Source organism: Heliangelus exortis, chromosome 8 (genome assembly GCF_036169615.1).
Source record: "Heliangelus exortis chromosome 8, bHelExo1.hap1, whole genome shotgun sequence".
Lineage (NCBI taxonomy): Eukaryota > Metazoa > Chordata > Aves > Apodiformes > Trochilidae > Heliangelus > Heliangelus exortis.
Window position 1 is genome coordinate 22,189,714 of NC_092429.1, and position 23,328 is coordinate 22,213,041.

The 23,328-nt window shown below is 39.8% G+C and overlaps 1 long non-coding RNA gene across 4 annotated transcripts in view; it reads left to right on the forward strand.

The window, feature by feature from the left end:
- LOC139799245 (uncharacterized) overlaps nt 1–23,328 on the forward strand; it is a 68,386-nt gene that overhangs the window by 38,672 nt on the left and 6,386 nt on the right. For 3 of the 4 annotated variants that reach the window (XR_011727192.1, XR_011727194.1, XR_011727193.1), the window contains exons 3-4: nt 7,139–7,167; nt 7,947–8,004. This is a non-coding gene — a long non-coding RNA (uncharacterized lncRNA). The remainder of the gene's footprint in view (nt 1–7,138; nt 7,168–7,946; nt 8,005–23,328) is intronic. The other variant, XR_011727195.1, reaches the window with a different exon arrangement.

Genomic DNA, 23,328 nt, shown 5'->3' on the forward strand with positions numbered 1-23,328 from the left:
TATCTTGAATAAGAAAGAAGCAAAAGTTTACCCAAAATTCACACTCATAGGTTACACACCTGTGTAAATAGTACATGACAAATCATAACCTACATGCACAGACACATGCAAAAGTCTGTTTGCAAAACACAGAATTCAGAAAGTTGAGCACAAAAATTCAGAGGCCCCTGGTTATTTGAAATACTGGGGTTTTTTTAATTGTGGGTACATAATAGGTTGCTTTAATCATTGTGACTAGCCATAGCTAGAAAGTACAGCCACACTAAGCCAAAGGATTTCATAGTTATGATTCCTTTGCGATAGCAAGAAAGAAAAAAAAAGTACAGTTGGCACTGAAAATACAAGAAAATATCATTTCTGTTTCCATAATTTCTGTTGCACTATTAAGCAGAAAGACAAACTGTAACAAACATGAGATATTAGTACATTGTCAGTGCAGTGAATAAACTAGAAACAAAAATAGGAAGACAAAATAAAGAGAAGCCAGGTTTTCTTACTACTATCCCAAGACCCAGAATTTTGGTATTTTATTCATGACACTTCCAAATAATAATAAGAAAAGAATGATCTCTACAAGACACAGAAATCGTGCAGTGCCCCAACATACTCTAAGTTTCTGTTACAAGCTGAGAAAACTTTACCTTAGAAAATCCAGGAATAATTTCTAGTCAAAATTCTTGGACTGCCTGACAGAGACTTTGTTTAGAGACACTAAGCACTTTTTTAAAGAACCCTCTTTCCCCAATGCCAAAACTAGAAAGTACTGATTTTAGTAGCCATGCTCAGTGGTTTAAGTGAATTCTGTCTTCACTCAAAGGAAAAACACAGAGAGCAGCTTTCACTTGGCCTGTGCACCTTTTTGCATTTTATTGACTGTTCTGAGGAAGATTCCTCCCCAGTCCAAAGAAGTCATAAGGTTTCTTTTTGCTCATTCTAGTACTAGATTTTGGAAGAACACGAGTTATTCTATGAATGCATGAGATCAGTAGCAATTAATTTTGATGATGAGAATCTGAAAGCACTGCTTCAAAGATAGATATCTATATATATTATAAAGATAATTCTCAATAAATAACTTCTGATAGGATCCAAGCTTTCTAAATTAATACAGTGGCTTTATTTTTCTTCACTTCTCTTTACTTTTAAAATTTCTAGTATTTTCTAGTGAAGAACTATGCACTGAACTTTAGGTATGATTTGTTTCTAAGTGAGAAAAGATATACATACATGCACACATTTATCACACTTAAAACATGAGGATTTCACTACACAGATAACTTTTCTGAAATCCTGTACATATCCCTTTAATAACTATTACTATGAAGTTTTGATCTACCCATGGAACCTAAGTTTGATTTAAACTTTGTTAGCACTGCATGAATATTTTTTAAGAGTCCATCCACTTAGCCAGAATTGGAAACAGCTAACACACATGTGGGATAGTACCAGACTTACATACAATAAACCAGCTAAAACAAACAGAAGAAACAAAACAAAACAAATAAACAAACAAAAAAAGATTTCTTAAAGACCAAGAACTGTTTCTGGAAATGCTTCCTCTAATTTGGCAAACAATTAAAGCATACATTTCAGTAAAGCTGCACTGGCTCCTGTGAGGCTATGAAAACATGTGCTTAAATACTTAAATTCTATAAGCAAAACAAGATCAGTTAGTGTAAAATGGGGCTAAAAAAAAAAAAAAAAAGGGGAAAAAACCAAACCAAACCAAAAAACCAGAAGAGCAAGAGAAAGGACAACAAGCCTAAGACTGAGAACATTACAGCAGCTGAAACAAACGAGATATTATAGCTGGGCTGGAGTCACAGGACTGTGTGTAACTCTTAGTGAAACACCAACAGCTTCTGGTGAAATTAGTTCTGTGTGCTACTGCAGGAAAAGTATAAAGCAGCATATTCAAAAGCCAACGAGCACAAAGCAAACCCAGTCATGACTATTCACAATAGTGAATTCTGCACTGAATGTGTGAAGGGGACGTGAGTAAGGCAAAAAAAAACAAGCAGCCACCCTTTGCCTGGGGTCTTTGTAGCAAACCAAGCAACTTAAAAAGAAAATGTCTGTGTGTGCTAGGAGGAAGGGAAGAAATAAAACGCCACAAAAACTGCTTTCCTTGTGGAAGAATGGTAACTTTGGACAACATTTGGCACCACAAGTTCAAAGGGTTGTTTTATCTGCATTGTAAATACAGACCCAGAGGTTTTACACAGTATTCCTGTCTCCATGATCCTGGTTTTTGTGCTGTTAATGGCATTTAAATTATAGACCTGCTGCAGCCACGTAGTCAAAACACCACCTCACCCGATGAGACATTGTATTATAATGTGTGTGTCTGTTTTAACTTGTCTTTCATATACTGCACTTCTCCTCAATCACTCTCTTCCTCTGCCAAAGAGTAGATACAAGAGACAAGTCTATCTTTAGACTCCACTGAAATTTCTCACTCAGATGGCTGCAATACTTCATTTGTCACACAGACAGAACTTCTGTTTACACCAGCGAAATTTTTAGAGGTACAAATAGTAGAGCCAGATAAAAAGCATTCAAGGAGAACATATAATGAAAATTTTTTTATGGCTAGGGAGTCAGAAATAGTGTCCTTTAAACAAACTGACTTCTAAACTAGATCAGGTGGAATTTTTTATTCTTTATTTTTTTTTTCTTTTTTCAATATTAGGTTGCGGTTTTTTCCTCTTTGAGTAGAATATGTACTGAAACATTCCTTCCCAGAAGCAGGTAATTATTGACCTGTACATATCAACAATTATTACAATAGCAAATATTGATTAAATAACAAATTGCACTTTGACAGCATCTTGAGAAAATACATTCAAATTTCTAAGCAACTGTGTGAAAAAATCTGAGATTTCTTTTTCTAAGTTATTCTAATAAAGAATCTGAACTTGTCATATGGACCCACTAACAGAGATTAGTAAAAAGATAGGTACTGAACCCAGACATTTGGCCTGCATTTAAAACTTGTTTTCAACTCAAAAACCCAAAGAAAGTTGTTTTGAGGTCACAATACTATGTTTTGAGGAAGTCTGCTCCTATAAGTTCGTCTGCTGTTTACAGCTCTCAAACAGCCAGCTCCTCTTAAGGTGAAATTATTTATGCATCTAAGGAAAAATTTTCAAGGTTTCATTCTTTCATATTTTCTGAAATGTAGATTACGCAGAGTTCATCAATCTGAACTCTCAACGCCTCAGGTTAGTCCTTCAAAATACACTAAGAAACAAATAATTTGCATTATTAAACTACTGTCAGCTCTCTTTTTTTTCTTTATTGACTTACTAAAACTTAGTTTCTTTTAAATTAATATCATTCACCAGAATGGCCTCAAAGGCTCCGCAGAAGTTGGCGCAGTCAGCCTGGACTGGATTCATTCCAAATCCTGATGGTTTGTCCTGACAATTTGATCTGCAAATCCTCCTTGCATTGAAGTAATTAGCCTTTCATAGAATCATAGAATTTTCAGGGTTGAAAGGGACCTTTAAGATCACCCAGTTCCAACCCCCCTGCCATGGGCAGGGACACCTCCCATTAGATCAGGTTGCTCAGAGCCCTGTTCAGCCTGGCCTTAAAAACTTCCAGGGATGGGGCTTCCACCACCTCTCTGGGCAACCTATTCCATTGTCTCACCACCCTCATGGGACTTCCAAACACCTAATCTAAATCTATCCTCCTCTAGTTTGAATCCATTCCCCCTAATCCTATCACTACCTGACATCCTAAAAAAAAAAATCCATCATCAGCTTTCTTGTAGTCCCCCTTCAGATACTGGAAGGCTACAATAAGGTCTCCTTGGAGCCTTCTCCTCTCCAGACTGAACAACCCCAACTCTCTCAGTCTGTCATCACAGGAGAGGTGCTCCAGCCCTCTGATCATCCTCACATCCTGTAGCAGGGGCTCCAGAACTGGATGGAGTACTCTGGGGAGTGTCCTGGGAGAGCAGAGGAGAGGGAGAGAATCACTTCCCTTGACTTTCTGGCCACAATTCTGCTTTCCTAAATTCATCTCTAAAAGTCAGCATAAATTAAAATCTAAAAGTCAACATAAAAATTCCCACTTCACTGAGAGCAGAATCAGTAATATTAGGCCTTTTTGAAAACCTATTCTGAAGATGCACTGTTCAGCTCAGAGCTACCCCTAGGACAGAGACCACTGTTTATAAGTGAATATGACAAACCCTCAAAATTATCTATTAAAAATTACTAGGTTTGATTACTTAAGAACTAGAGATCTTCTGCATAGTTTCCTTCCTTTAGTTGGTTCAATAACAATTTTGATCTCTGGTAACAAGTATTCTCTTCAGACATCTGTTTGAAAAGACGTGGTAATACATGGAAGATTTAAATCATGCTTGACTTCTAGTTGTCTGTACCTTGTATTTCTGGGATAAAAGAAAAGAGCTTACTGGGGAAATACTAGAAAACCTTCCCCTCTCTGTCCCTGCTCTGAATTGGGAAATCAGGTCCATTCTAAAGCTTGCTGAAACGTCCCTGTTGACCTCATCACTAGAAATCCACTGATTATTATGACAGATCAGAGGAAAAAAACACAAACAAAAACTGCAAAATGCTCTGTACCCTCTGTAGGCCTTACAAATCACATTTCAAGTTGGATTAGGTATTTCCATGCTTGTCAGGGATATTAATGACTAAATAAATTCCATTTTATACCTTGTTATATACTTATTTTCACATCTTTCTCTCTTTTAAGTATGAGATAGATACAACTTGTTATTCAGTTTAGGATGTATCAAAATGAAATCAGTATACTATTTCTCCAATGCATGATTTCTTCAATACTTGCATAGAAAGACACAAAATGCTTAAGTCAGTGCCTTTTCAAGCAGTTATTTACGGAATGTGTATGGAAACAAGCCTTTACAAAAACACACAATGCATATATTTTGGTTTGCTTCTCAACTGGATAGAAAGTTTTGGGTCCAGAAGCAAACAGACATGAATCTTTGACACAGCAAAATCCTTTTCCACTTTTTATTATTGAAGGAGTCTTTTATGCTTGTGTCTCAAAGATCCTCCTTTATTCAGACCTGCTTACATTTAGTTATGTTCACAGTGATCTAAGTTTTAATTTCCTTATAGAATATCTGAATGTGTTATTTTATTTTAATTATTTTGGACCTGTTTGCTTATTTTCTCTGAATTAATTCCTCACCTTCTTCCATTTTTCAACTTGCATGCAAGGGCAGCACAACTGTCTGTAATACCTAAGTTGTATATTTAAAAATGCAGCTATCTGTATTTAAATATTTCCTTGCACAGTCAAGTAGCAATCACCCATACTCAGAGAACTGTGATGTGACTGAAAAGGACAATGAAAAAGAAACTATGTCCACTGCTTGTGGTGCTTGTGTCCACCCAAGTGCATAGGGCTGTGGAGATATTTGTAGCAGGGCTACAATAGCTATGATTTTTAAACACTTTTATATATTTAATAATACAAAAATAAAACAAATTAGAATGAAATTTAAGATGCCACAGTAGAGTTTCCATGGCAGTTTCATAATTCCTTTTAAAATCAGACAATTTCCTATAGATACTCTCTAAACATGAATTAACAAACTGTGAACTGTTTTGCTGAGCTCATCCAGAGACCTCTTTTTAAGCTGCCAAATTTGACAAAAAAATTTTATTATCTACACAGTTAAAACATTACCAATTTTCATTACTAAGTACCTACATTTGATTTTAAAAAATAGAGAGAGCCATACTTCAGGAGGAAGTAAACCAAAACCAACCTCAAGCCCAAAAAGACTTCCCAAACCCATAGAAACATCAATGCCTGCCTTCTGCTCCTGAATAGTTGCCTCTGTAGCCTCATCTTGGACAAGCTTTCTGATTTATTATTTTTCTTTTCAAACATAAGAAAACCAGGAAACAATGCGAATGTATTATGATAAAAAAGGCAAACCTAGGGAAAATCACATCTCCAGTAAATATCCACAACAATTTTAACAGGAAATTACAGAAAGAGTGCAATGCTATCTTCAGTTTATAATTACCAACTTGTCATAAAGCAGAGAAACATCACTCTGCATTGCCCCAGTTCACAACAGAATAGCTCCTAAGGCTAATTTTTTCCCTTTCTCCCTTCTCACAGTGCATATTTGGAACATATTTGTATTTTATCATTGGAGTCCAGCTAGAAGCATGCTCATTTTGCCAACTGGTATTCCCCCATAAACCCTTCCTTCCCCACGAATGAGAAAAGTAGGACAGTGCTGTAATAGAAGAATCAGAGAAAGCCAAGGGAAGAAGCACATAATCAGAAATAGTAGCTGTACCAGGCCTGATTCAGGCAGCATCCATCTTATTCCTAACAGCTCTTCAACTGCACCTCATCGTAAGCTTTTACACATCGTACCACTCACAGGAATAAGAATGTTTTCCATGTTTCTGCATTCTCAGTCTCATTTTACATAAGCAACATTTCTTCTCCATTGTGTCAGATAAACAAATGAAAAATCAAATGAAAGTCAGCAAGATTCAGATTGCAGCACTTTTTTACTATTAGTATTTCCAAGTATCTCCAAAGGCATCTGGAGAGGAGTAACTCGATTATTTTCAATTACCTGATCTTCTGAACAATCAACAAAAAATATGAACAGAGATTCACTAATAAAGCAGTTTAACAACATATTCAAGCAGGTGAACGTGGATAAGGAAGACCAAAAGAAGAGTTAGATCCTTTCAAAATCAATTAAAAAGGAAAACCCCTTCTTAGGAAATCCCTATCAAAAAAAGGAAAATCCTCCTTTTTAGGACAGACTCTGTTTGGCATACTCAGAATAGAAAAAACTCCACTGCACTTTTTAAGGTTCAACAAAAAACTGCAGAGCACTCTTTGTTGCTCATCTTTGCAGGCTTAAGAGTCCCATAGATTAACAATGGAACACATTATAAAAATAAGGGTAACTCTTTTGTTTTTTAAAGCCACACAGGAAACATTATTTTGACTCCAAAAAAAGCCTTGTAAGATATAATGAGACTTCTTTTTCTCACCTGGGCCACCCAGCTACTTGCAGGCAGAGTAATAAGTAGAAATAAACTCTGCAGTTTGGTACACGCAAACTTTACTTTTTTTATCTTCTCAGATTTACTTTCAGTGTGGCTTGGCTAAAAGGTAAGTTGCATTTCTAAAACTCCTTCTCAGACTCTCAAATTTGTACATTGACATTTTCATCTATCAAATTCAAATGAATTCTGTGTTCATACATTAAATGCCTAGAAATACCAGCTGAAACTAAACCCTCTGATAATGGGGAAAAAAGACTTCATGGCTCTGACTTACCTGCTAAACCTCATCCTGAAAAACTGTCCAGCTGAAGAGGTGCATCCTGCATAGATTTCTTGGCTGTGTCATGTCACACATCATGCAGGAGTTGTCACTTCAGCAGAAGGAGCAATATCAATTCAGGCCTAAGGAGAAAGCAAAACATCCAGCAAAGAATATATTAGCCTCTTATAGGGATGAGAAGAACACACAGTTATTACATCTATTTTCTAATGGGAGGGAGTGGGGAGGGAGGAGGAAAAGCTCCCAAAGTATCTTAGAGCAAAAAAAGGACTGAAATTACAGAAATAATGTTAGTTATTTTTGAATTCTGTACGCCTAAAATATTCATATTCATATCTAGACAGCTATGTATATTGCTTAAAGAACTAGGCACATAAAAGGACTTTCAGAATTCAACAGGATGAAGAGAGTGCTCCTGAATTAGGTGGTGGAATAGGGAGAGTCACAGTGCTAGAACTATCTTTGGCAAGGTCCATGCATTCTATAAAAATTGAAAATACCACAAAGGTACCTTTACAATTATGAAGAGTTTTGTTTGTACACTAGCTTCAGTATTACTCTGATTTTAATTTTAATATTAAACCATTTTAATTTTCTCTGTACAGACATCATCTGGGTAGTGAAAGCTGGGAGCAGCTGAACTGCTTTAAAGGTACTCTGCTGGTAGGTGTTCTGTTCATGTGCAGCTTGATGTTAATATTTAGACTTGATTGGCAGCAAAATGCTTTGTTTAAAATAGAAGAATTTCTAAATTCACTAAACCTTGGCAACTGAAGAACAAATGACAAACACCACAGTAGCTGAGGCATTTCATGTGATATGACACCCAAAGGAAATAAAGCAGTATATCAGTATCATTTGAGATTAGAGAACATTTTCCCTCCTTAACCATGCAGCATGGCAAGACATTTGCTACATAACAGCAACTTCAGATGGTAGTTTTAAATCCTGCCACCTTTTCACTGAAGAACAGAAGATTAGACTTCTACAGATTCTGAAACTTAAGACAGGGAGTAGAGCCAGCAGCAATATTTAGCACAGAGTGACTGATTTCTGGCATCATCCAACTTCTCTGCATCAGAAATCTGGCAGCCCAGTAGGAGCTTTTCAGAGACAGCGACTGAATAGTTGATACTAGTGCTACACAAAGGCTCAAAACAGCTCAAGAAAGACTGAAAAAGAGTAGGTCGTAAGCCCCAAGACTACCTTTTTTTTTTTTTTTTTTTCTATAAAGGTAGTGGTGGAAAAAATCCCGGGCAGAATGCCAAAACCAAGAGAAGGCAAACCCTGTTCATTGCTCAGTTTCTGACTGTACATTTCTGACAAACACCTATAATATATATCAAACATGTTAGGTGCAAAGTCAATACAAGAAAAACCATTAATTCTTAATTTTAATGAGACGTCATAATCTGCAGTGTACAGTGTCACGGTTTAACACTGGCCCGGCAATTAAACCGAGTAACAGACGCTCTCTATTAATCTCTCTCTCCTCCCTTATAAGAAAGGAGAGAGAATAAGGGAGAGAGACTTATGGGTTGGAAACTAAACTACACAACTTTAATGAAACAGTAATGATAAATAGGAAAAATTAATAAATATATACAAATATACAAGAAAATGGATACCACATTCCTCCCCCCTTTCCCCCAATAGCTCTCACGTCACCACCGAGGCTGCAGGGCAGCTCTGGGAAACTCCAGGCTGGACTCCTGGAGTCGGCAGCAGTCGGGAACTGGAGGCAGGAACACACAGATAAGGACTGGCACGGATCAGGAGCACAGGCAGAGGAACGGATGGGATCCTTCCAGGGTGCCGGTGTGAAGGAAAAAGGGAGCAGGAAAGGCAGGAAGGGCAGGCAGCCGGAAGCTGGAAGCAGGAAATCTGGCTTGGCCCTCGTGATCCCTCAAATTTATACTGAGGATGACGTATATGGGATGGAATACTCTGTTTGGTCAATTCTGGCATCTATCTTGTCCGTTCCTCCCCAAAGGAGGGATGCAGGTGGGACCTCTTTATGTTTTCTTCAGAACTGAGCAGTGTCCTTGGCTCTGCATACCAGTCTCTAGCAGTAACTATAAACATCAAGTGTTATCAGTCCTAGAAACACACACTGTCTGAGAAACTTGCTCTTAATTTCAGCAAGTGCAACTACTTACAAGAGACTTAGCTAAAAGCAAAAGTACAAGACAGAAAATCACCTTTATCCTGGCCCAAACCAGGACATTCCACCCCTTATTCCATACCATTTGCGTCATGCTCCAATCATTACTATCTCTTATCCCTACACATATCTATACACAAATTATTACTACCTCTCTGTGCTAAAATTCACTAAGTAATGAGTCTATGATTGCTGATGCTCATCTATTGTAGCAGATTCTCAAAAGAAGGAGCAATTTTCACAGTTCATGTTCATGGTCCACAAGTTGCAGGTTGCAGATGTTAACTTCAAGGAAGTTACTGGGTGCCAGCCGATGGATCTAGTTCTGATTTCACCATTACAAAATCATCCTGAAAAACACTCATAGAACACTGTTAGTTTGTGTAACAACTCACATAACAGTAGTTAAGGTGGGATACAAGTTCATGACTCCCAAAGAGTCCATGCATTACTGATTAAGCTAGACAAGCAGAAATTAGGAATTCTCACCTAGTGTTAGATTCCCTTGTGGTATACATTGTACTTCTCCATCTTTCATCATCACCCACCAAGTGTGTCCAGGCCCTTGAGCGAAAGCAACCCCACGAATGGGTTTGCCTTTGCCCGAGGCAGGATAAACCCAAACTGTTTTCCCTAGCAGATTCTTTTCATGCACCACAGGCACTTTGTCCCCATCTACTGTGTGTAGAAGATCTGACTGAGCAGGACCAGCTCGATTGATGGAACCCCTGGTATTAACTAACCAGGTAGCTTTTGCCAAGTGCTTGTCCCAGTTTTTGAAAGTTCCACCACCCATTGCCTTTAAGGTAGTTTTTAACAGTCCATTGTACCTTTCAATTTTACCTGAGGCTGGTGCATGATAGGGGATATGGTATATCCACTCAATACCATGTTCTTTAGCCCAGTTATTTATAAGACTATTTTTGAAATGAGTTCCATTATCTGACTCAATTCTTTCTGGTGTACCATGTCTCCACAAGACTTGTTTCTCTAGGCCCAGAATAGTGTTCCGGGCTGTGGCATGAGGCACAGGATATGTTTCCAGCCATCCTGTACTTGCCTCCACCATTGTAAGCACATAGCGCTTACCCTGGCGGGTTTGAGGCAGTGTGATGTAATCAACTTGCCAGGCCTCCCCATACCTATATTTTGACCACCTCCCTTCATACCACAGAGGTTTCAACCTTTTAGCTTGCTTAATTGCAGCACATATGTCACAGTCGTGGATAACCTGTGCAATAGCGTCCAAAGATAAATCCACCCCTCGGTCACGAGCCCATCGATATGTTCCATCCCTGCCTTGATGACCTGAAGCATTGTGGGCCCATTTGGCTAAAAACAGTTCACCTTTATGGTCCCAGTCCAGATCTATTTGGAACACTTGAGCAGCTTTATCTGCTCGTTGGTTGTTTTGGTGTTCTTCAGTAGCTCGATACGAAGGTACGTGGGCATCTACGTGACGCACTTTTACATCAAGTTTCTCTAACCTAGCAGCAATGTCTTTCCACAGTTCAGCAGCCCAGATAGGTTTATCTCTACGTTGCCAGTTGTTTTGTTTCCACTGCTTTAACCAACCCCATAAGGCATTTGCTACCATCCATGAGTCAGTATAGAGATAAAGTTTCGGCCACTTTTCTTGTTCAGCAATGTCCAAAGCCAATTGGATGGCTTTGACCTCTGCAAATTGACTTGATTCACCATCTCCTTCATCTGTTTTTGCAACTAGTCGTGTAGGATTCCATACAGCAGCTTTCCACCTTCGATGGCCTCCTACCAGACGACAGGATCCATCAGTGAAAAGAGCATATTGTTTTTCATCCTCTGGTAATTGGTCGTATGGTGGGGCTTCTTCAGCCCGTTTTACCACTTTTTCTGGTGGCATTCCAAAGTGTTTGCCTTCTGGCCAATGTGTTATTGCTTCTACAATTCCTGGACGATCAAGTCTTCCTATCCTAGCTCTCTGTGAGAGTAAAGCAATCCATTTACTCCAGGTAGCATCGGTAGCATGATGGGAAGATTCTCTACCTGTGTACATAAAACCCAGTACAGGTAATCGTGGCACCAGGAGGAGCTGTGCTTCAGTACCAATCACTTCTGAAGCAGCTCTAACTCCTTCGTATGCGGCCAATATCTCTTTTTCAGTGGCTGTGTAGTTGGCTTCGGAGCCTTTGTAGTTTCGACCCCAAAATCCAAGAGGTCGGCCTCGAGTCTCTCCTGGAGCTTTCTGCCAGAGGCTCCATGTAGGACCATCACCTCCATCTCCGGTGTAAAGAACATTTTTAATGTCTGGCCCTGTTCGAATTGGTCCAAGGGCCATTGCCTGCACAATCTCCTGTTTAATACTCTCAAAAGCAGCTTGTTGTTCTGAGCCCCATTTAAAGTCTTTCTTCTTCCGGGTAACCTCATAGAGAGGTTTCACGATCTGATTATAAAGAGGAATATGCATCCTCCAGAAACCAACAGTTCCTAAGAAGGACTGAGTTTCTTTTTTGGTAGTTGGTGGGGCCATAGCTGTTATTTTGTTAATCACGTCCATTGGGATGTGGCGACGTCCATCTTGCCACTTAACTCCCAGAAACTGTATCTCTTGTGCAGGTCCCTTGACCTTGCTTCTTTTGATAGCAAAACCAGCCTCTAGAAGGATTTCAATTATCTTCTTACCTTTCTCGTAGACTTCCTTTGCTGTGTCACCCCACACAATGATGTCATCGATATACTGTAGATGTTCTGGAGCTCCACCCTTTTCCAAGGTATCATGGATCAGTCCATGGCAGATGGTAGGACTGTGTTTCCACCCCTGGGGCAGTCGATTCCAAGTGTACTGGATACCTCTCCAGGTGAAAGCAAACTGTGCTCTGCATTCTGGTGCTATAGGAATAGCAAAAAATGCATTAGCAATGTCAATAGTAGCATACCACCTGGCTGCCTTTGACTCCAGCTCATACTGAAGTTCTAGCATGTCTGGCACAGCAGCACTTAGTGGTGGAGTAACCTCATTCAGGGCACGATAGTCCACAGTCAGCCTCCACTCTCCATTAGGCTTTCTCACTGGCCATACAGGACTGTTGAAGGGTGAGTGAGTCTTGCTGATCACTCCTTGGCTCTCTAGTTGCCGGATCAGCTTGTGAATGGGGATCACAGCATCTCTGTTGACACGATATTGTCTTCGATGCACTACTGAAATAGCATTCGGCACCCGCTGGTTTATAGTTCTCAGCAAACCCACTACAAAGGATTTGTCTGAAAGGCCAAACAAAGCATGCAGCCATTCTCCATTCTCAGTCTTAATAGCTGCAGTACCAAAGGACCACCGGTACCCTTTCGGGTCCTCGAAATCACCTCCCATGAGGTAGTCTATGCCAAGGATGCAAGGAGCATCTGGACCAGTCACTATCGGGTGCTTATGCCATTTTATTCCAGTGAGGCTCACATCAGCCTTCACAATGGTCAGTTCTTTGGATCCCCCTGTCACTCCAGAAATAGTGACAGATTCTGTCCCTTTCTGATTCGATGGCATTAGTGTGCACTGTGCACCAGTGTCCACCAAGGCTTTATACTTTTGTGGCTCTAATGTGCCAGGCCATCGAATCCACACAATCCAATAAATTCGGTTGTCCCTCTCCTCCACCTGGCTGGAGGCAGGGCACCTCTAAGCTTGAGCACATACAACATTGTCAGTATGTGCATTACTGGAGTTTGCATCTCCAGTGCTCACACCTGATGTAGAGGGATCTTGAGTCACCAGCATATTTGAATTGGGTAACTCCACACTGGAGACTTGGGCAGCCATCTTTTTAGAAGGACCTCCTTTTGCCTTCGTCTTATTCAGCAGCTTACGTACTTGCTCCTCTAGGACAGTAGTAGGTTTCTGATCCCACTTTTTCATGTCCTCTCCATACTCACTCAGGAGTGACCATAAGATTCCTCTTGCTGAATTCTGTTTCTCTCGATTCCGTCTCATAGGAGGGCGTCTCTTCTTAATGGCTGCAATGCGGGGTCCTCCGTCTGTCTGAGGGGAAAGGGGTGAATGCAGTTTCTCAGATTGTCTCTTTATAGCTGAGACCCAAGCCCGACGAGGGGCTGTGACAGCATCTTCACACTCTCGTACTGTTTTAATCACATCACCCACAGTCGCATCCACATCTGCAGGAACCCATAGCATTACTGATAGTGTATGGTTAAAAGGTGGTGGTGCAGCATGCACAAACCTTTGCAGCATAGGTCTAGGGCACGGTACGTGATAAGGATCTTCAATGTCATCAGTATTATAGATCACGTCTCGTACAGCCAATTCCTCCAGATACTTGAGAGCTTTTCCAAGTGTGGGTGCTCTGACCTGTGGGCAGTCTATTTCCTCTTTATAGGGATATCTCTCCCTTACAGCTGCCAAGAGTCGCTTCCATAGGCTGGTGGTTCCAGCCTTTTCCCCAAATGCTCGATCAATACCTGCCTCTCTGGCCAGGGATCCCAACTGTCTGGCTTCCCTCTGAGTTAATGTTATGGTAGCAGCCCCATCCGTCCAGCATCGGAGTAACCAAGAGAGAAGTGGTTCACCTGGAAATCGGCTGTAGTCTTTTCTCAGAGTACGCAAGTCTCTCATGGAATAGGACTGAACAGATTCTGAGTCTGAGTCCTCAGCTGACTCTGCTTTAGAGTCTCTTCTAGCTGCTCTACGAGGAGAGCCAGTATCCTCTATTTCCTCTATCACCTGGTCGTCTTGTTCAGACTTGGAAGGGTTAAGGCTCATTTCTGATTTCCATTGTTTTCCTTTTCTCCTAGTTACAGGGTCAACAAGTAGCTGTGTGGGCTGAGGGGGAGAGGCTGTGGTATCTGCAGCAGTAGCAGCAGCAGGGCCTGCTTTCTGAGCAGCAGCAGTGTCTGTGGGGGTAGAGACAGGAGCTGCAGCTGTAGCAGAAACACTGGCGATGCTGGCCGGCCTTATCTGAGTTGTGCCCTTGCGTGAGGGGGGGCGAGAAGCGGCAGGAGTGGAGGTGCTCTCTGTACAAGGAGCAGCTCTCACTCTCCGAACAGCAACTCTCGGCCTCCGAAAAGGCATGCTCAGTCTCATTATTGTGGTTTTTGTGTTTCTCCTCACCACTATATGAGAAAAATTAACAACACCCACCAGAAGATTGAGAAATGAAATGCTATTGTTACTAAAATCTGGGGGAGTCAGCCCAAAATACGATGGAATGGTATAATTTCCCAAATCAAAACTAGGAGTGTAATTACCAACCAAGTTTTTTATCTCTGTATGAAACACTACTGCACCATGCACCATGATATACATCAGTATTGAGGACCCTATTGCAACGATGGTTCTTAAGCAGCTCTTACGAAAAACAAACCACAGAGTAACAGCAACTCCAACTGCAAAAAGGCAGATCGCATACCCTAAATACCAAAGGTACGGCATGATTGGTTTAATCTCCAACCCTGTGAAATTTCCAAAGAACAAGGTCTGATTCCAGCTCAGCAAAGCCATTCTTCCACTGGAGTTGGAATTCAAACTATTCAGGCAAATTAGTCAAAATTTAAACTGGACTCGAGCCAATTAGCTCGGGCCCCACGTTGGGCGCCAATAAATCTGTCACGGTTTAACACTGGCCCGGCAATTAAACCGAGTAACAGACGCTCTCTATTAATCTCTCTCTCCTCCCTTATAAGAAAGGAGAGAGAATAAGGGAGAGAGACTTATGGGTTGGAAACTAAACTACACAACTTTAATGAAACAGTAATGATAAATAGGAAAAATTAATAAATATATACAAATATACAAGAAAATGGATACCACATTCCTCCCCCCTTTCCCCCAATAGCTCTCACGTCACCACCGAGGCTGCAGGGCAGCTCTGGGAAACTCCAGGCTGGACTCCTGGAGTCGGCAGCAGTCGGGAACTGGAGGCAGGAACACACAGATAAGGACTGGCACGGATCAGGAGCACAGGCAGAGGAACGGATGGGATCCTTCCAGGGTGCCGGTGTGAAGGAAAAAGGGAGCAGGAAAGGCAGGAAGGGCAGGCAGCCGGAAGCTGGAAGCAGGAAATCTGGCTTGGCCCTCGTGATCCCTCAAATTTATACTGAGGATGACGTATATGGGATGGAATACTCTGTTTGGTCAATTCTGGCATCTATCTTGTCCGTTCCTCCCCAAAGGAGGGATGCAGGTGGGACCTCTTTATGTTTTCTTCAGAACTGAGCAGTGTCCTTGGCTCTGCATACCAGTCTCTAGCAGTAACTATAAACATCAAGTGTTATCAGTCCTAGAAACACACACTGTCTGAGAAACTTGCTCTTAATTTCAGCAAGTGCAACTACTTACAAGAGACTTAGCTAAAAGCAAAAGTACAAGACAGAAAATCACCTTTATCCTGGCCCAAACCAGGACAGTACAGATTTTTTTTTTTCTTGACCAATAAAACGATTCCTATTTCCAGTCAGAATTGTAAGATGTGAATGAGTCTTTGTAATTATAAATGTGGTGAATTTACACTCATTCACTATGCTTAAGGGTTGTGAATTGCTGAAACTCCACCACCACAAGTTCTGTGTGGAAAACTGCTGAGCAGGTGAGAATAGCAGCTGCCTTTTGTTGCAGAAAGTCAAACTGGAATCAGTTGAGATGTACAAATGTCAGCTGCTTGTGCACTGTAAAATTTTGCAGTTTTTGATGTTTACTCACAGGCATAAAGACATGATTACAGACTAACACCTTGCAAAACCAGGAAGGAAGACAAATAAGGTTGTTTTATGCCCTCAGAAGAGGACGAAAGAGTTGGGAAGGAAAAAAAACCAAACTTACTGGACTATACCAGGCAAGCAGGCAAGCTCTCTCCAGTCCAGAACCCTTTTTTCACTTTACACAGTGAAACTTTCTTTCCATTTGTCAGAAATCATGTGGAATGTGCTTTAGGAGCTAATCCCTTCACATTTGGTTTATTCAGCATATGCCAAACCAAAACAAGGCTTCTCAAATGCATGACCAACCCAACCCAACCCACCTCCTCACATGGAAGCACAGCTACCAAAATATGAAACCAGCAAAGTTTACACACAGGAAAGGATAGAATACAGTGACATGCTTTTTCCTACAATCTGCTTAAAGTGAAGTCTGTCTGCCTTTCCCTCAGTATTTTGGCTTAACATACTCAGCGATTAGTGAAACATTTGCTCAGTAAAGAGGTCTGGAATTATTCTGTTGATTCATTCATGATAAATCTGTATGTTTTGTGATATCATCCAATAACTGAAATATAAATGCAAGGGAGAAATAGTGGCCTCATTGTTTTAAGTGTATTTTGAACGTTTGCCTTTAAAGAAGAGTCCTGCATTCTCTCGTCCCTAGATATTTAGGTTTTTTACACTACACATTTTCCACTTCTTTTGATTATACAGGACTATGAAGACCATATGCAGTGGAACATATATGGACAGTTGATATCTGAATATTAGTAAGTCAATATCTGGTGTGTCACAGACACTTATCCAAGTGGGAAGGAATTTCAATATTTAGATCTAAGTCTCAAATGAAGCCAATCTGAACTGCAGGCAGAAGTCCAAAGAGAAGTTTGAAACTACCCTCAAAGTCAGCACCTGTTATCTGAAGATACATTAAACTCCTTGAACAGGTACAGGGAAAAATGGAAGAATGAATAAAACAAAATTAGGTAATAGGAGCAAATTGGAGAACATGTTCATAAAGGGAAAGGAAAATTGAGACATCAGCTCACAGCCTATAACTAAGATGGCCATTAAATGGTTTTATATTCAGTTATACGTTATTTAGTTGTAATTACAACAAAGTGTGAGTGTTTACATAGTTTGGTCCTAGAACCAAAGAACTGTATGCTATTGAATAGCATTCATATGAAAGACACATAGCATTGAATTTCAGACATTTCTGTGATTTTCATGCACTCTGCTAGCACATCATAATGATGCACAAAAAGCACTGGCATTTTTAGCAGAAAAGCCACTGTCACAGGAAAGATCTTTTAAAATGCACTTCAGGGTAATCATATTGTTTTAAAAAACCTGGCAGGTAATTTTCTATAAAATAGTGAAGAACTTCCACTAAGCCCTTTTCCCTTCCTTTTTTCCTACCCAGATGTAATGCAGAGCTATTCTGGAGTGACTTGCCTGGCTGTAAACACATGTGCACACTCACAAGCTCGTGGCTGCCTATTTGTCTGTGCCAATTGTTGTAGTGAAAGTCTGCCCAATAAAATAAGTTGCAAACTTAAATAAATAAATAGGTGCTTGACAATAAGTAGTGGAAAGACCAGAACAGAAAAGAGGAGGAAAGCGCTGTCAGTATAGAAATTATATGTATAGAAGTAGATATAGCTCTTTTTGCACTGTGTAATTCCCAGTGTTTCTGTACTGCCATATCTCAGATACACATCCTGAAGACTTAATTTTCTAATCTTGCAAGTATTGGTAGAGATGAAAAAGAAGAGAGCAAGAACTACCAGAAAATTTCCCCTCCCCTTTGCCTTCACATTACTGGATGATAGGTCTTCAAATACTTGAGGAATTCACTGCCTCTGCAATAAAGGAAACTGGAATAAAAGGAGATGACTGATTTGTATGTGCATAAGTTGTTTTTTTATTTTATAATGAAAATGTATATGTGAAGTATATTTACCAAAGAGCAGGGATGAAAATGCAGTTCCAGAGGAAAAAAAGTGACTGGGATCTGTGACTGTTACTGTCTTGTTCAATGGATTTTATGTTAGAAAAGAATCAGATCTCAAAACATGTTATTTCTATTTCCTTCTGACTTTTTTCCCTAAGAGAGATGGGCAAATTGTTAAGTATTTTAGGGGCTATTTATTCTTCATCACTTCACTGTGTCTTACATTATATTAGCAGTGCTATGGAGAACACATGACAAGGACACTGAGCTCTTAAGCAAGATAGTCAGACTAGACCCTCCACATTTTGTAACATGAAAAAGAAGTTCTAGAGATATGAACTGGGTAAATCTTTTCTTTGGTCATATTACAAACTTCCTTCCATCCTATTCACTAATATATTTCTTCCTTCGTGTCATTTTCTGTCTCCCTCAGCATTAAGGGAGGGTATTTGGGATCTATCAATGGATGAGGGTCAGCCGTCAGATCCATGGGACGTGCAAGATAAGAACATATTTATCTCGAGTTGACATGCAGTGCTCTATTCAGACAGCTACACTGCCTGCTAGTTATCAGGGTGAATTGAGAACAAAAGTTACATTAAAAGACAGGAGGATCATTATTTCTCCCTTCTGCCCACCTCCTCAAGTGCCTGAGGTCATTTTCCACAACAAAAATTAAAGCCCTTCTTGGATGTGTTTTTTGTGCTAAACAGCAGTGGTTAGTTTCTTGCAACTAATTAGTTATTCAAGTGAAAGTATAATTATCCTCCAACATGATTGAAAGTGCTTCAACTGAGTTTCCTGCTAACAGCATACTTCTAGAAAAGATGCAATAAATCAGCAGGGTTATGGAAATCTTTAAACAAAACAAGTCTGCAACAGGAACCCATTAAAGATATAGGCATGTAATATTTATGTACCTAGCTGACGTGTGCTTTTAACCTAGCACTTTCAGCTACAGCTTTTTAGCACCTGGGTCACATTCACTAAGAATGAAATTCACCCTATCTGCTAAAAGCCAGCACAATGTCTCTGCATTAGGTGTTCAGAGTATTGAGTTACCACAGGACTTAAGTGATGGAGCCTTCCCACCGAATGGAATTTCATCCACCTTTTTCTGAAGAAAAATACAAACAGAACCCCTTTAAACAGCACAGGGATTTGAATCAAACTCTGATTACCCTTAGCAAGAAAATCAGTAAGTACCTAAACAAGAAAGGTTTTAAAAATCCAAGTACTGATGAAGAAACAAACCTCTCAGAATAGTCAGTATCACCTGCAGTTGTTCAGATTATAACTTGTTGATTAAGAGTGGTTACTGAGATGTTAATAGTGGATGCATTGAACAGGTTGCCCAGAGAGGTTGTGGATGCCATTTCCCTGCAAGTGTTCAAGGGCAGGTTGGATGGGACTTAGAGCAACCTGGTCTAGTGGAAGGTGTCCCTGACCGTGGCAGGGAGGGTGGCATTAGACCATCTTTTTGGTCCCTGGAACTAAACCCATGGTTTTTTTAGAAAAGGTGCTGACTGTATAAGATGCTGACCACTAAAGCTATTAATTAATTTTAGGTTAGGTGTTCAAATATATTAGGTACTGAAGAAAAACTAGACCCAATTGTATAGAAACATATTTTATGTTTGAGCCTCCTGGATGTTACAGATGTATAAGTCTGATCCCCTTGAAATCTCCAAGAGAAAAATTCATTTCACTTTATTTCATCACATTAAACTATGTCTGCACGTGTGCTTTCAGGTATTTTTAAAACACACTTTAGCATACATGAAGCAAAGCAAATGGTTTAACAATGGCCACTTTTCCTGTGCATGCTTCCCCTCATCCCATTCCCTCATTTACTTCATTGCTGATCTCACAGTCAGACTTCCCAATACATTTAAGAGACAGAACTTGGATTCACAAACCAGTTACAGTCAAGACCCCAAACAATATTTCCTGGCCTGCACTGCAGCACATGACTGCAAAAAAAGGAAACTTCTGTAGAGCTGACAGAGAGAAACTTCAAGAAGAGATGCAGAACCTGCAGTTTCCTGGGACTCTGAGAGATAGAAGGAAGCAATAAGGTTTCAATAAATTAGCAGGAGAAGGGATCTGAAGGACAGGGAAAATGAGACCAAACATCACTCCCCCTCTCCTCCATAAAAACTTTGCTCTCACCAGAGATTTTTGGGCCAATGACCACTTTCAACTTGCACTTTCTGATGGGAAGTAAATTAGGAGTCCAGCTTAATTTTGTCAATAGAAAGTTTAAAGTGGTCACTGAAGCACAAAGAGCTTTTCAAAGTGCAGCTGAGCTCAACTGGGACAAGGAAGAGGATATTGAGAGAGCCACAAAAATAAAGGCAGATTACAGTTGCACCATTTTTCAACAATAAAGATAAGGCTTTTGTAAGACTTCCTGCAATCTTGTATCTAGTTGTTGTGGGCTATTTTCTTTAGAAGAAGATACATTATTTAAATATACCCTTGCCAGGGCAGAAAAGAAGTAGTTTGCATGGGTTGTTCTTTATTAAAAGAACAAAACAGGAAAAGAGTAAATTAACCAGGCTTTTGCTCCTTGAGTGCATGGGATTATGTTTTGCATTTGTGCTGTAAATCATTGGATCCAGTACAAGTAACTGCACTGCAATGAGGTTTGCTATGCTAAATATTTAAACCACGTGCCCAGTCCTTCAAAGTCTGAGCTTAATCTGTGTTCAGAGCTTTGTAAGGTTGAGTCAATGGTATATTTGATTTGTATGGCTGTTCCTTGATAACAGTAAACAAAAAAAAAAATCCAAAACTTGTTTACCTCATTAAAGATGCTTAAAAGCTTAGCTAGAGACACAAAAAGAAACAAACAAACAAACCCCAAAAACCAAAAACCAAACCAAAACACAACCCACACAGCAAAATACAAATCTTTATAATTGTTTCTGTTTCTTACTGAAAATAAGAAGTTACAGCATCAAAAGGCAAATGCGTGTTTTGCCAGCTCTGGAACAAAAACTGTTTTGTTTTTAAGATGGAGCACTGACTGGCATAGAAAGATTTCTAGAAATTTGCTCTTTTCCACGGAGATAGTGTTGAGCCTTTTTTCTACCCCAGATTGCACATTGCAAGACAGATATGTCTTGTGGGTCCTAAGCAGGAGTTTGTATTTATCAGAGCATACACATCTTGTGATGGAGAGCCAAACCCAAGCATACCAGGTAATCCCACCTGTGAAAACTTCCCCATCTGAACAATACCTTCAGCTCTAAGACAGGTAAAAGCTGTTCAGCAAGTGCCTCTCAAGAGTTTTCTTAATCTGTAGTACTGTTATCTTCAGAATAAGATTTCACCAATATTTGCACCCAAACAAACAGCCATGGAGTGCTCGGCATATTATAAATTGAATTTGTGATCTAATTTCTGTAAACTATGATGATATTTTAGGAACAAAGATGAAGCATAATCTCCCACGAGTTTCAAATTACACACAAAAAACGAAGAGTACATTAGCAACAGATTTTCATGCAAATATTTCACAAAGGAAAAATGCAAGAATGCCAAAATACAGTTACAGCAAAGGAAATAATGCAAACAGACACTGATTTACCATCCTCATACACTTTCAGAATCACAGCTCCAACTGAATGCTGCCAGCCTTCAGTTAGTATCCAGTATTGTATAATAAACACAGTGTTTTAAAAAAGATCATTTTTTTCATATCCTTATGCTACTGAGAAAGCTCCTGATCTGGAAGCAGACAGAAGTCAGAAAGGTGCCTCTATTCCAGCAAAGATGTGATTTCCCCTCTAAAGGCCTGGGGCAGTGTGTCTCCTATGCTAACAGCTTGAGTTGTGTGCAATAGCCCCATATTGTTTATACAGCACTTCACATGTTCAAAGCACTACGAGATATCAGTCATCACCACACTTTTATGAGGCTGTAAGTATTACCCACTAAACATTAGGGTTCAAATGACTCCCTCTTGATCAAAAGAAACTTTGTGCAGCAGGACAATAATTGTTTGAATTTGGTAATTCTTGCAGTCCATACCTATGGCAACTCAGAAAGAAGAGGGGGGTGGGGTGTTAAAGGCATTTGCTACTGCACTGCTCTGGCAGGGAGCTACAGGCACATGAAGAATCCTTAATCACCTTTTATGGTAACTTCTAAAAAAGCAAAAATAAAAAAAAAAAACAAACTAAAAGCTCTCAAACATTTGATTGAATATATGTATCTCATATAGTCACTGTGAAGAACCTAAAAGTCAATATACAGACTGCATTGAAATGCTCCATAAATCCTAAAGCAAAGATCCCCATTCATTCTGGAGCAGTTTGGTATGTTTGGGGTTGTTCTGGTTTTGGGTTTGTTTTTTTTTTAAATATTAGTAGGCAAATTAAAAGTAATTATCCCATATTCTGCAGGTGAAGAACTACAATCTATTGTGTGATACTTGTGTACAGTATGTCAACTTTTGGAAATATAGACTATTTTTACTCTCCGTTTTTATACACACATTCATTTTATGAAAATTCAGTTGCTTCTGTGGATGTATTTTACAAGTCTCAACACAGAAAGCCTCCATTCCCATAAAATAAATACAAAGACAAAGGGGTCGTTGAAAAACAGCCAGTGAATCCACAGCCTTGGCACATATGACAACCAAATGAATGCTTGACATAAACACTACTTGGGATGTGTCCTGAAGATTCTCTTACAGCTGAAAGCAGGTTACCTGAAATCACTGGCACTAAGACTGAAGGCAGACAGAGTAAGAGAACTCTTATCTGTGGCCTTTCCACCCGTAGCATGCAATATTGTCTTTCCCACATCTTACATTTTGACTTGTATGCAGTCTGGTTTTCCACACCTACCATATGTTTTCTGAGTGCAGTTTCACAGTTATTTGCCTTAGAATCTTGCCTGCAGAATCACATGGGAAAAAGATCATACTACTAAGAGAAAAATGTAGACCGCTACACACAATCCAGATTCATCAAATAAGAAAAGGATGCCTGTTCAAGACTATCACAGGAAGGGGGAGGGTAAGAAATTCCCTTCAAAGGCAGCAATGAGTATGGAGAATTACTAACAGAACCTGTGGTGTTTTAGCAAAGTTGATTGTGTTGCTCATAACATTGACCCCCTCTATCCTACAATATCCATTTGATGTTTTTTTTTAGGTACAGGCTACACA